Genomic DNA, 15,097 nt, shown 5'->3' on the forward strand with positions numbered 1-15,097 from the left:
ACATGGCACCAACATGCTGTGGTAATTTTGCTGTCCGATTTGCGAAGGCGCACACATTAACAATCAACAAAGTCATTTTGGAACAAGTGTTGTCACGTTACAATCGGAAACACAAGTATTATTGAAACCGTGGGTGTTGTATTTACCATTTACGTGCCGCCACGCATCCCCTTTTTTTATTAGCTAGGAGGCGCCGTGCAGGGTAGCTATTTGAGTACGGGAGGCATGCGATCAGACCCCTGCGCGTGCTTATCGGGAGGAGAGCCCTTTGACCTCCAGCTGCCGTCCACCTCTCTCCCAAGGTCTCCATTAATGGCGCCCGAGCCTCTGTTTAATGGCGTGGCAATGTCTCACTCGACTGAGATTTAAGAGAGAAAATTGAAAATATGAAAAGAATTTTTTGCACGGATCTTGATGTAAGATCCGATGGACCTATATAGCATCTACTGCGACTTATAGCAAGACTAATGAATATATATAAGGACGACGAGAGTGGATAATAGTTGTCTTACATAATTAGGAAGATAATTAAAAAAGCCACATGCAGCTACACCCGAAATACACAAGGGCAAAAGAAGAAGGAAGACACATACAATGATCTGGCTCGCTGATCTCTACTTTCTTTATGCACTGCAGGTCGCGGAGACTAGTTCTCGCAGCGGGCGATGATCTCTTTCATCAGTTTCATGTCCTTAATACGCTGCTTGGCAGCATCCACAAATTCCTCCACCAGCCTGTTGGGCTCGATGCGGAGCATGACATTCTTATCCATAAGTTTCTTGATGACGACGCCCGTCCTCTGCAACAAGGCAGCGGTCTCCTCCGCCTGCTTCGCCCTTCCGGCGATCTTCGCCCTCAGCAGGTCGCGCTCGCCCCGGAGCTTCGCGTTGCCCTCCCCTAGTTGCCGGATGATGCCGGTAGCCTCGTCCTGCAAACCTTGCCCAGCCGGAGATCTGATCCATCTGGCTATGGACCATCGCATGCATGCGCTTGTAAGAGTCCTCGCCTGCCCGCGAGAAATTTTCCCAGGACGCCGCGGCGCGGCAGGACCTCCGAGCTGCTTCGGCGGCGCAGCGGGACATCTCTGCTGCTTCCGCAGCGTGGCCGGACCAGTCTGCTACATCGACGGCACGGCGGGACCTCCGTGCTGCTTCGGCGGCGCGGCGGGACCTCTTTGCTGCTACTTCTGCGCGGCTGGACATGTCGGCTGCTTTCACGGCGAGGCGGAACATCTCTCATGCTTCCTCTTCCATGCTCACCTCTCCCTGGTGGAAATCTATCGACCCAGAACTCACGCTGGCCATGGCTTGATTGTTTTTTGTGGATGAGGAGTTGAGGAGGAATGTGCAGTCATCTTAGCATAGTAGTATTTATAACCGAGTACTACTGGTACGTTCCTAAGTGGGAAACCGTTTAGGTTGTGATCGGTGTGAACAGGTTTGCAATTAAATATAGCGTGCTAGTAGTAGTAATTTGGAATGTGACGGGACGCGCTCAAAATTTATTGACGGTTCTAGTTTCGAAGTGCGGCACTACTCCCGGATGGCGTAACGTCGGCACATTTTCTCGGCCATGGTGTAGCATATGCCATGGTACTAGTTCTTTTTCTACTTCTGTGTACATGCAAAAACCGGCACCGTCGGATACATATCTTACACTTGGCGTTCGACAGGAATAGCCTCGTGGCAAGCTATAGACTAGTCTTTTTTTCGGACGCATTACACCTATCTCTCGGGACTTCTCGCGCGCACCATCACTGCTCCTTAGGTCGATGCCACCCTCATACACTTGTACTCTGAGAAGAGGAGCACGCACGCACTCGTCCTCTCGCACACATGCATCTGTAGCTATGAATCGTAGTGTTCTCAACCGTCCAATTGGCTCTATCATAGGTTTCACGTTGCTCCTTGGCCTTGAGATTGAGAAGTTTAAAACACGGAGGCTAAGATGGAGGCGCGAGGTTTTGGTTAATGTGCGGGCCGCACACGGCACCAACACGACATGAGCTTCGTCTGCCTGGTGCGCATGCAGTCGGGTGATTTGTCCAAGTATATACACAACCAGGCCCTCATTGGTATCCACGCCTCGACTTTGGCTGGTCATTGTGGAGAGTAGCATAGACTAGTTACTAGTCTATGTTACTAGTACCTTCATAGTGGGTAGTGTCATATAGTATATGCATAATTTGGCGACGAGCGCTCTCTATATGTACCACCTTTTTTGTTTAATTACATCTTGTTAGTTTTGCTCCATGGCGCAATCCATCGATACTACTACTGTACAAATGTATACATTTTTTAAAAGGCTAGAGGGCGGGGCAGTCTAGCTTGGTCCTTTTCACGAGAGGCGAGGGCCTTTGTGATTTGACGACTCATTACTGCTGGAGGGCGGGGCCTTGTGATTTGACTGCTCGTATAAATGTGTCGACGACCTGAGGAGGAGCAAAGAATTGTGCGGTATACTCAAGTTTTCCACTGGAGTACGACGGAGGAGCACGAAACACGACAGCCCAGTGCCATATCCTCTACTCTCTACTCTTATTATATATTACTAGCAAGAGGCATTGTTCTATTGGCGATAAAGAATGATCTAATTTGCTAGTCATCTCATTTTTAGCATTGTTCTATTCATGCCTCGCAAAGAAGGTGACACGTGCGGCCACACACCCGAAGCAAAATAAAAAACACAGGAGCAAAATAAGAAGGAGGATTATCACCCCAAAAAAAAGAAGGAAGACGCACACACAAGTCTGGGGCGCTGGTCTCACTACATGAAGGGTTGCTGGCCGCGGAGTCGTAACTGCTTCTTCATCGCCTCCACGACCTCCATCTCCTTGCGCGTCTCCTCTACCATCTTCATCATTGTGTCCATGACGCGGGATTTCTCGACGCGAGCCTTCATCATCTCTTCCACGGCCGCATTACGTACCTTCACAGCAGCCGGGTGCTTGATGCGGAGCTTCGCCAACTCCTCCTTCTGTTCCATGACGAGGGCCTGCAACATCTTCATCGAGGAACTACTATTCTCATGCAGCTTCTTCCAGCCGGCGTTCTCCTCCTTCAGCAGGTCGAGCTCATGGCAGAGCTTCGCCTTGTCCTCCTGAAGTTGCAGGATTTCGCCGGTCGCCTTCTTCTCCGAGGCAATGCTCTTCTTCAGCAGCATCACCAAGCCGGCGATTAACTCCCCCTGCTCATTGAGCTCAGCGGGCATGTCGTCGAGGCTCTCCTTCAACACCTCCACCAAGCCATGGATGAACTCCTTCTGCTAATTGAGGTGCTTATTGAGCTGATCGGGCATGCCGTCGAGGGATAACGACTCCAGCGCCGCCAGCTCGGCATGTTCGCCTCCGCGTCTAAGGCGCTCCTGGGAGCCATCGCCTGCCCACGAGAGATCTTTTGAGGTCTCTGCGTGGCAGCGAGCCCTCTTTTTTTTCCGCAGCCTTGGTTGCCGCTCCCTTGTTACGAGTAGTTCTCGACCTAGAGCTCTGCACACCGGCCATGGCAAGGACGGCCGAATAAGGAGGACTTATGAGGAGGAAGGTAGAGTAATTTTCGGTTAGGTAGTTCCCCTTTTTATAACCTAAGTACTAGCACTAATACTAAAACCTGCATAGTGGGAACATGTTCAGGTTTGGTACGTACTGGTAGGTGTGAGCAGGCTTGCACTTAATTGTAGCACTAGTACTTTCGAATGTGATGGGAACAAGGTAAAGATTAATTGATGGTTTTTGGTTTTGAGGCCCGAAACGGCTCCTCATGAGTTTAGTGGAACATAAATTTCAAGTAGACTACACTGCTCAGATGCGTAAATATTATGTTACTGTCAAAAATTGGCACAAAATACGAAGGAGACCAATGGAAGTACTACTAGCAACCCATGCTTTAACTACTCGCATGCGCGCAGTGGAGTAGTAATGTCTTCCTTCCGCCCTCACGTCCACTCAATTTGCATGCGCTGTATTAATTGACCATCAATGAAGTGAAGGACTTTACACGCGTCAAATTATCACATGGGGTGGATCTTGGTACAAAATTGCGTCCGCCCGTGTACCCGCGTGTGCGTGCGAGGGAATGAATGCGTGCGTGGCATGCGTGCACATGTTCGCTTCGTGCATGTACCGCCAATGCGGCTCAGGGAGGACGAGTACATTCTTCTGGAACCAGCAGCACGTCACTGTGATCAATCCACACAAGGATGTCGCGACAACGCCTCCACATGTGCCACATGGCTTCATGAACTATAAGGGAGACACTGTGTAGCGTGCCATTGTGTTTTGCACATACTCGAAGTACTAGTAAGGTACACGTGCATTGCACGCGTCAGATTTTGCAACCAAATTATGAATAAATACCACACTGTAGCATGTAAGCTCTGAGTCATATATGCCTGATGTAGACCTTCGTTTAATTCTTATAGTTCATCTCATTCAAAATCAATTAGTTTTTATAAAAAACCTAGGGCCTCTTTGATTCGTAGGATTTCCAAAACACGGGAATAGGAAGAACATGGGATTAGAGTGGAATGTCGTGTTGAATCCTACAGGATGGTACGAGTGTTTGATTGTGCATAGAAAAAATGCAGAATTCTTTCAAAGAGGTTTGAGTGGATGGGATGTTTCCTATGAAATCTAGTGCAAATGAATCATATGGAAAAATTCCTATGGTTTACAATCCTACGAATCAAACAACCAAGATAGGAAAAATTCCTAAGGATTAGAATCCTTCAAAATTCATTCGAGAATCCTTTGAATCAAAGAAGCCCTTAATCTATTTTATGATTCATGGAATTGTGTGTTGTAAAGCATAAAGTAAAAACAAATAATGGCAATTCAACTAGAAAAAAAGTTTGGGCAGTTATGATACGGAAGATTCTAGAACAAAGGAGAACCACTGTTGTTTTGAGATTTGTGCATTATGCTTAAGTTCAACCATGGAGTCTGCTAGATTGTACATGTGGCAAAATCTGGTGGGGGGCTAGAAGATGGTGCGAGGGGCCGAGTGGAGGGAGACTATGAAGGAGTGCACAACTGCGAGATCGATATTTACAAAGAGGGGGCGAGAACGTGCGCTATTGCGTGAAGTGGCGGAGGCATGAAAAATGTCCCATGAGCTAGGGGGCCAGGCATTGCTAATCCTTTACGAGGAGGGCCAATTCATCAACTTAAACTATTTTTACCAGCAATTGTCTAATGATCACATTCATATTAGCCTCGATATATAGTGATGTTAGGGGGGGGCAGGGCCCTTGCTGCCCCTTGTCTTCGCCATTGTGCGAGCGTCTGAGAGATGAAGCGGAAGGCATGGATGATGAGAGGGGGCGTTGGATATATAATTAATGTGGGTCTATTAGCTATATATGTAATCCTATATAGAGAGGTATAGATTGATCGATGTGGACATGGGAAAGAGGGTGAGACCTCACTAGATATATAGATTGATCGGTTTATGTGGAAAACTATGAAAGACCTAGCGATACACAAACACACATAGAGGAACATCGATCATTGCGCATGCACGTGAGAGATAAAGAATGCCCGACATGATGGAGAGGGGGATGTGTGTGTGTGTGTGTGCCTTCATGGGAGACCGACCTGAAGAAAAAGATTGCATGTGTGCGATGGATAATGCCGACTGGTAGTGTGTGTGCATGTTGGATATATGCCCTAGAGGCAATCATGTATGATGATATTTCCTATGTGTTTATGAATAAATATAGTCTTGGACATTATAAATGATGTGTATCACACTACAAAAAAAATACACTTCCGTGATGATACGTGTTTGTCACAGTAGGTCGCGTTTTTTGTCATGCATGTACATCCATGACGATTTTATGACAGAATCAAGATAGTCATACCTGTGCTGTCGTAGAAGTGTTCCATGACATTACCAAAATTATCATCACGAAAGTGTGCACTTCCATGACGATAAATCGCGTGTCACAGAAGTGCTTTCGTCAAGGGTGACCGACACATGGCATCCACTGTAAAGGAACGCCATTAAGCTATTGGGTCGGGTTTTGGATCCGATAACCCGTTAAGAGCCCCGACCAATGGGGATTTTCCACGTGTAAAATCATCATTGGCTGGAGGAAACACGTGTCGGCTCATCGTTGGGACATATGTCATCCACTCATTGGACAGAAGGCGCCTATGATACGTGTCACGTGGCACGGCCCAACAGAGGCCCATTCCTGTGAAAAGGCCGGCCCGTTTGACTTGGTCAAAAGGTGGCGGGCCGGCCCATGGAAAGCCTGTTAATGGCCTATTCGCATATAGCCCATTTACATCCCGCTAACCCAAGGCCCGTTACGCCCTATCCGAATTAGGCCCAGTAGCGTCATCAGGGCCATCCAATATGATTCCAGCCCGTTTTCACTTCTGGCCCATGTATGGCCCATGACGTCTTTCAACCCATATGAGGCCCTATGTAACTCTTGGCCTATTAACGGCCCATGGTGAAACTGGCCCGTAATGAACAGTGTATCACTTTACACCCATTAACGGCCCGTGGCAAAACTGACCCGTAATGAACAGTGTATCACTTTATACCCATTAACGGCCCGTTATTCCATTGGGCCATTTCCAGCCCATGTTATCTTTCGGCCTTCTCAGAGCCCATTTATTCTTGGGCTCATTTCCAGCATTCGTTTACTTACGGGCCGTTACTGTCATTTTCTGCTTGTGGGCCAAATTCAGCCCGTGGTTACAGTCGGCCCGTTTGTGGTCCGTTAATACATTGGGCCGTTTTCATAGCGTCATCAGATACGGCCTATTGACGATGGCCCGTTATGGTCGGCCCATGAACGGATGATTCCAACTCTAGCCCGTTTACGGCCATAATGCGGCCTATTATTGGCCTATGTTTGGCCAATCGATCATACGGCCCGTATAAGGCCCATTGATGATACGGCCCGTAGAAGGCCCATTGTTTCTACGGCCCGTAGAAGGCCCATTGTTTATACGGCCCGTAGAAGGCCTACTGTTTCTACGGCCCGTAGAAGGCCCACTGTTTTTATGGCCTGTAGGAGGCCCAGTGTCACTACAGTAAATATTAGCCCATGGTTATTGTGGCCTAGTTTTAAAAAATAGGTTATTGCAGCCACTAGCAAACCGCGGAAGAAGAACTGCACTGACTACAAGCAAAGAAATAAACAAGACAACAAGGAAATAAATAAGCAAGCAACTTAGGCTAGGCTATCACGGCTATTACACATATTACATCCACTGGGCATCAAAGTTCGCCACCAGTGCAAATATAGGGAACAAAGCAGCATATAAACGCCGCAGCAAAACAAGTCCATAACTGAAACCACTTCAGAAGAGTTCAAGAAACAATATCCTGGGTACCCATAATGCTGCAAGATGCTTAGCAAGCTTATTAACTTTCTCTTGTTTGGCACTTAAATCCTCCAGCGCTTGTTGTTGCACAAGAAAGTACGCATCTGAATTCTGCAGGGACTTCCTCAGTCCTTCGGCTTCTTGCCGTAGCACAGCTGACTGATGCCTTTCAGCTTGTAGCTGAGACTGAAGAAGCCGAAGTGATTCAGGCAGCGAGTTCGAAGAGCTTGTGCCAGCGGTATTGGCCAGTAACTCGAACACTACATCAACGCAAGACTGTGGGGTTTTCTCACTGTCTACAAGATCGTTTTTATCACCTTTCTTGGAGACCAACAGGGTTGTCTCACTATCTTGAACCTTATCTGCATTACTTTCTCTACCATTGCATAGTGGGGTGCTCTTCTCCAATATTCTGTTTGCATACTACAAGAGAAACAAGCAGACACATCACAGGTTTAGCTTGTAGTATACGAAACTCATTTTGGTAAACCGGTTCAGTAGTAAGGTGGACAGGATAACAGCATGAAACAAACATATATCTATGTACTATGGTCACTGTATTGTCCATATCATTCTAGTTTATGTTCCCTAATCAAGATAGAGACACAGTTCAACTTATATATTTTTAAGACACAACAGCATAGACAGAATATAAGTGTGAGAAACTACACAGCATTGGCAGCACTTGTAATGTGCATCACATGAGAACATAACTGTTTATACAACTTAAATTGAAATCAACATAGACAACAATCCAGTTAAAGAAATAGGTTTAAAACATACCTGTTGCGCCATTGGAGTTCAATTGGATCCTTCAAATTCGAAAGTAGTTAGTATGAGTAAATACAGTGATGCAACAGCAAAGGAGTATGGACCATAGCTACGGAATCTGACTTGAGAACAGTTGCTCTTCTGCTTTAAACGTGGAGTTTGGGTTAGCTGTGGTGGTCTTCGTGCTTTGGGCTCTGCAGTAGCTTTACAAACTGCTCGTGTGGGGGTACTCTGTGGTGGACATGGTGCTTTGTCAACCATAAGTGGGTTACTATCCGCTGGGGTTGCGGTTAGATGGGTGGTAGCTGGTTCTCTGCCCAACGGTGTAAGTGTGCAATGTGGAAGAGTCTCGATTATGTGTGGTGGGGCTAGTTTGTGGGCCAGTACAACCATGGTTCTATCTGCATCAACGGGTAGCACTGTCTTTTGTGAAGAACGGGTTTTGCTCCCTTAGATACTGCCATCACCCCCTCCAATTCAAATGGCTGATAAACAAGAAAAGAAATTGAACGTACAGACATTGTATGATAGACAGATGTGGTAATTCACATATATGTTGTCTAACCAAACAGGACAGCATGATACAATTTCACACATATGATGCCTAACTAAACAGGATAGCATGACACAGTTTCAGATATATGATGGGTAACTTAACATGATATAATGGCATAATTCAACATATGATGAGTACCTAAACAGGATGACATGACAAAACTATATGATGTCTTTCTAAAATAGGTTGGGATGAAATAATTCACATACATGTTGTCTAAGTATACAGGATGGCATGATATAATTGACATAATTGATTCATATACTAAGCAGCTGGCGCTCGCATGTATGATCTCTAAACTAAGCAGATAGAATTCAGTATTGTGCATATGATGTCCAAACTAAGCAATGCAAGACACCATATGCATCATATGAGAAATATAAACATTTCAACTTAGAGCATACACCTCAGGTGGGATATAGGACTGGTCATCTGTCTCTGAATCCTCCTCTGAGGAGCTCCCTGTAACCATCGAGATATATGCTTCAATAGGTACCATTGCCTGCTCTGAAGACCTTGTTTTCACTCCAGATTTTTCCATAACCGGGTCAAATGGCTGATACACATGAAGAGTAGTTCAATATACACAGATTGTCGACAAATGGAATACGTAATGAAAAAAAGATGGCATGAGATAATTCACATATATGATGCCTGGCTCCATGGCGGTGCATAATTCACATATATGATAACTGGCTGAAAAACATGGCATTGCATAATTCACATATCTGATATAGAAAGCAAACTAGAGGCATTCACACAAAGCATGTCTAATCTAAGCAGATGGCATGCCAATGTAAGACACCATATGCATGATATGAGCAATATAACCCAGCCAAGTTAGAGCATGCACCTCGGGGGGGGGGGGAATACGACTGGTCATCTCTCTCTGAATCCTCCTTTGAGGAGCTATCTCTAACCAGCAAGAAATCAGCATCGACAGGTAGCACTGACTGCTCAGAAGACCTTGTTTTCACTCCAGATATTCCCATGACCGACTCAAATGGCTGATGTACAGGAAGAGTAGATGAATGCATAAACATTGTTGACAAATGGAATAGATTATGGAAAAAATATGGCACAATACAATTCACATATACGATGACTGGCCAAACAGGATGGCATTGCATGATTCACGTATATGATGCCTGGCTAAAGAAGATGGCATTGCATAATTCCCCTATACTCCCTCTGTTCCTAAATATTTGTCTTTTTAGAGATTTCAAATGGACTACCACATACGGATGTATATAGACATATTTTAGAGTGTAGATTCACTCATTTTGTTCCGTATGTAGTCACTTGTTGAAATCTCTAAAAAGAAAAATATTCAGGAATGGTGGGAGTATGATATAGAAACCAAACAGGTGGCATTCACACAAAGCAAATCTAAACTAAGCTGATGACATAGAAGATGTATAATGTAAGCAATGCAAGGCGCCATATGCATGATATGACCAACATCAGCATGCCAGGTTAGAGCAAACACCTCAGGTGGTAAATAGGCGTGGTCGGCTCCTTCTGAATCTCCATCTGAACAGTTATCTTCCTCTGGAATACAATCTCGAAATGCAGGAGGGGGGCACTTCGCCCACCATGGAGCGGCGTCTGCATGACATTATTTTCGCACGCAACGGTCTTCTCTTTTTCTCTACATGTTCAGTACGATTCTGTACAATATCTGACATGCATAATAAAAAAAATAGTTAGATTTTGTAAGGCCTAAGGGGTGCATGCAAAAATCAAGACCGATGTTAGCAAACGAGTGGATGGATCCAAAACTAATGATAGCAGGTAGATTATAGCTTCCGTTTAAAAAGATAGACAATGGATCATCTATTGTTTGTTGCCCACCCAACATGAACCACATAGAAGACACCAGATGAACCAGATAGTAGACAGATACTATTCGTTGCTGGCTCAATATGAGACCCATGGGCAATTCAAAACTCAAGATTGAACGATAAAGTAGCAGGTCATAATAACCGATGTATAACGTAAGCAAACACGAAAGACTATGACCTCTCTTCCGGAACTGTGTAGTCCTCAGGTTCATCTGCTCAGTCGATGATGATAATGCAGTTGGCGTGGCTGCCGGCAACGGGGAAGATGATCTGAGGCGGCGAAAGGAAGTTTGCAGGGGGGATCTCTGCTGCAGTGAACGCTTCTGTCGATGGTGTACCTCAGGTGGGGTGGATGACGGCACGGCAGGAGCAGGACATAACACACAGAGTTTTCTTTGACGCCTATCTGAAAATGAAGTAATCTGTAAGGGCTCCTTAGAATCGGAGGATTCTATAAACGCAGGGACAGGAAAAACACAGGAATAGGATAGGAATGCACGTGCAAAACAAAGCATTTGGAAACATAGGATTTCAGTCAACCTGGGTGTTTGGCTCACATGAATTGGAAGAACAGAGGAATGGAGAAACAAAGTGATGCGACGAGTGTACAACCTCTTTGGCATAGCCTTGTGGACCTCAGCATCATTGGGTTGGACGTGGAGGATGGTGATGATGCTGGTGTGACTGTCAAAGGCGGGGAAGAAGATCCGAGGCCTCTAGAGACGGCGCCGAGGGTACTGGTCCACTGTGATGGATGGTTCCGTCGTTGGAGCAGCTCCGCTAAGGTGTACGGCGACGAGGCTGAAGCATGACAAGACAGACAACGTTAATCTGAAGTGGGACCCTAATATCATCTGCAATAGATGATGTAAAATACATCACCAAAAAGTTCTAGATGTAAAACGCATCAGCCGCGCCACGGCCGCTCCGACAGGTGCTGTAAGTACTGTTCACTCTGAACTTAACTGAAGAAAATGAACTTCGCAGTCGAAACTGAATTTTACTATCGAAACTGATTGAACTAGTAACAGAGCATTGCAATAGATGTTTAGGGCGTTCGAGCACTAGTAGCAGAGAAGCAGTGATCTAAATCAACAGACGCTCGAGTAGGGAACGCACTAGCAGAGAGCAAGTCGTGCAGTAGCACCGCGAGCGAGTGCTAAAGCAGCAACTCCTGTAGCTGCCGGAGGTCCTGCAGCAGTAGTAGCAGCGCAAGCGAGAGCAAGAGCAGAGCAGCAGCACGAACGAAAGCAGGAGCAGTGCAGCAGCGCGACCGACAGCAAGAACAGAGCCGCAGCGCGAGCGAGAGCCGGAGCAGCTTCAGCTAGTGCCGTTGTGGAAGTTGCCGCCAAGGAAGCAACGACATTGGGGAGAGACGCCGTGGATGATGTGGCCGGCGACGGCGCCGTCGATGGAGACACGCCATGTCTGCTCGGTATCGAGCATCGGCAGCCCCGTGAGATCGAATAAAAAATAAAATGCAGCGGTGAGTGCAGAACCTCCTTGGTGGCGCCGAGTTGGCCTCGGCTTCATCGGAGGAATTGGTGAGGGTGCTGCGGTTCCAGTGGGGCAGGTCAAGACGGCGCTGTGGGGATTGAGGTGGCGCGATAGACGAGGCGAACGTCGGGGCAACTCCTTGGAGGTGGAGGACGGGGCGGCTGATCTGGCGGGACGACGAGATCGACAACGGATCCTCATCCGGTGCGGTGGATGAGGGACGGCGAGCTATGGCGGTGGACGACATAGTCGGGGAAGAGTCTCCGGCTGGGCGGCGGTCGGGAGCCGACGGAGGAGCGTGGGGTTTCACGGGTTTTGGCGGCCTCGGTGTATGAATGGGGGGCGAAGGGGGAGGGGGAGCCAAGCTTAGGGACGCGCTTGTCCGAAATGTAGGGTAAGTTACCAGTGTACCCCCACCGGTTTTGACACCGCGACGTGGAGCTTCACTTCCGGCTGAGGGGTAGAAGGGGGATTTCGCGTGTCTGGGCTGCGGGAGCGATTTCGGATGAGGAGGGAGTTCTTGCGCGCGTCCAAATTTCGGGATAACAAGGCGTGGCGCGGGTTGAAGAAGCGGGAGTTTCAAAGCAGGTGAGACAAAAGATACTCGAGCTTGAAAATTTCGGGATAACAAGGTGCGGATTCCTTGTTCGGTAGAACAAACTTAACGTGTAAAAAAACAATTCATACAAGACACAAGAGAGTCATGTCCCCTTTTACTATATTGCTATAGATGCCATTGAAAAAACTACAAGAAAAATGTAAAAAAATCGGGAGAACAAGATTACCCTGCACAGTACCAAATCGATTTGCACTTCCCTCAACAACAACAAAAAACAAATCAATTCCCACCAAAGAAAGAGTAATGTCCCTTTTTATATGATTACAGATGCCATGATCTTGAATTTCAATTTTTGAATCCACGTTATGTTGAATTCGAATATATCGTTAGGTGACCATGCGGTTTATAATTGATGTAGTCGTACATTTTGATCTTCCATCATATATGAACATTTTACTCCACCATGTGAACATATATATTGTCGTCTACCATACGGACTAAATTTGAATCAATTTTCCTTATTTGAATACGATAGTTGTCAAGTTATACAATAATTTAAATATTATCTTGATAACAAAAAACATACATATAGCAGTAATCATATTTCACTATGAACTACATGTACCATACGCTCTCCAATTCAATTATTTGTATCCATTTTATGTTGAATTCAAGTCATAGTACATTATCTCTACTCCTAATGGACGAGTTGGTTGAATAGTCCCCCCACTTTTGTCTGATTTTTTCTCGACTGGTTTTTTTCGTCCGGTTTATTTTCGTCCCACCACTTTCAACCGTTTTATTTCGCTGGTTTTTTTTCCGTCTCCCATCCCACCTGCCTTTTCGCTTCACCACCCACATAAAACCATCAGATTAGTTACCATATAAAAAATAAATCGCAGTCAATCAAGCATTGATGGGATATTTCCTTGTATTGATGTGATTTTCCCTTTCTTATCATCAACCATCTCTACTACCTAAAAAAATGCGTAGCTTTCCTTTTCCTGCCAACCGACCGCGCTCCGCCTCCCTTCAACCGCCCTCGTCGCTCCGCCTCCCGCATGAAAAAAAACCCTCGTTTGACCTCCCCCAAACCCTGCACGATGGAAAAACCCAGCCGCCTGCTTCCCCTCCTCTCGACCGCTCCATAGATCCAGATCACGGCCCCATTCCTATCCTCCTCTCACGTCACGGCGGCCGATGGACTGCCGCCACCACCCTCCCACTCGCTCGCCGCCGCCGTCCTCCCGCTCGCTCGCCGCTGCCGTCGCCACCAATCCCGGCCATGGCGCCGTTGCTGCCATGTCGCCTCCTCCTTTCCCGGTCCACGCCTGCCCATGGCAACGGTGCCCCACTCATGTATCGCGCGGTGAGGTTTGGTGAGGCGCGACCACGATCCAGTAGGGATCTCACTGCGTACCCGTCCTCTAGGATGGGTGTTGCCTCCGTGGCGAATGGGATCGAATGGAGGGACTACTTCGTCGTTAAGGTCGGCGAGGCAGCGGCCGATGGGGAGCCCGGTTGTGAACACGGGAGTTCGTCCCCATGGAGGAGGCGGCCGTGGAGGTCAAATGTGAAGCAACCCCACTCGCCGGTGGAGGAGGCTTGCCGTCCATGTGCTCCTTTCCTCTCCCGGTCTCCCCATTCCTTGCCTCCATTACAACAGCGAGCATGAATGTGAGTAGGGGCTGATTTTCATCAATTCATTTCTCATATTTTTAGTTGCTTTTTTGAGATTATACAAGATGCTCCCGATCTGGTTTGTCAAATTACTTGGATCGTCTTATGGAATTGGCAGCCATCGTATTTTCATCTCAAGTTATTTCTTAATCCTTGTCCCACTAGGCCACTACATGTTTGGTAATGACGTGATGTTGAGGCGGCTAGGAGAAGCTCAGCAGCCAGATCAAGGGCTATCGAGATGGATCTTGGAGCCAAGTAGCAGTTCTTCTGTTAAATTTTGGTTATTATTTTTTCTATTGTTACGATTGTGGGATGGTTGATTTTTACTCGGTGTAACGTGTGCATTTGTTTCCCCAGCTTGTTGGCGTAGATGCGTGGCACTGCGGCAACTAAAGCGGGGGCAGTGCTCAGACGTGGCTGGGGGTTGACCTCGTGCAGCTCGCACTCCGAAGTAAAGAAAAGGATGTGTGTGTGTGTTCAGGACTTCAGGTACTGCAGGCATGCAGCTGATTCAGTTCTGCAGGCGTGTAACTTCTTGTTGCGAAATTTTACTTTATTTTTTAGTTTTGTCACGGCATTCTTATTATTAGCAAGGAATTTGAACCCATCTGCACACTAATTTTGGTGGACTTTGCGGCTATTTTGTAACAGTCTAGCTCGATATGAAGAACAAGAGATTTTCTTGTCTGGTAGATACATATAGAGGGATGAATAGTTGAATACAACCAACCTTGAAGAGAATCGATGACCTGATGTGAATGAAGCTGATAAAAATATCAGGCAAACCAGGCGTACTTTGGAGTTTTTGTTATGCTTGTGGCTAACATTGTGTATGCCGGTGACAAATT

This window comes from Aegilops tauschii, chromosome 3 (assembly GCF_002575655.3).
Source record: "Aegilops tauschii subsp. strangulata cultivar AL8/78 chromosome 3, Aet v6.0, whole genome shotgun sequence".
Lineage (NCBI taxonomy): Eukaryota > Viridiplantae > Streptophyta > Magnoliopsida > Poales > Poaceae > Aegilops > Aegilops tauschii.